The sequence below is a fragment of the Sinocyclocheilus anshuiensis genome, unplaced genomic scaffold (genome assembly GCF_001515605.1).
Source record: "Sinocyclocheilus anshuiensis isolate Anshui unplaced genomic scaffold, SAMN03320099.WGS_v1.1 scaffold1555, whole genome shotgun sequence".
Classification (NCBI taxonomy): Eukaryota; Metazoa; Chordata; class Actinopteri; order Cypriniformes; family Cyprinidae; genus Sinocyclocheilus; species Sinocyclocheilus anshuiensis.
In genome coordinates, this window is record NW_015551085.1 from 186,716 (window position 1) to 187,091 (window position 376).

A 376-nucleotide genomic window follows, 5' to 3' on the forward strand; every position below is an offset into this window, starting at 1 on the left:
AGTCAGGTGATTGGCTGGGCCATTCTAGCAGCTTTACTTTCTTTCTCTGAAACTAAATGAGAGTTTCCTTGGCTGCGTGTTTGGGGTCATTGTCTCGCTGGAATGTCCCTCATTTCATCTTCATCATCCTGGTAGATGGCAGCAGATTTTGTACTGTACCTGTACATTTTTCCATTCATCCTTCCTTCAATTATATGAATTTTACCAGTGCTACACCATGATGTTTTGGGGTGATGTGCAGTGCCATTTGACCTCCAAACATGGTGTGTATATGGCATTCAAAGAGTACAATTTTTGTCTCATCTGACCAGACTATATTCTCCCAGTATTTCACAGGCTTGTCTAAATGTGGTACAGCAAACTTTAAACGAGCTTC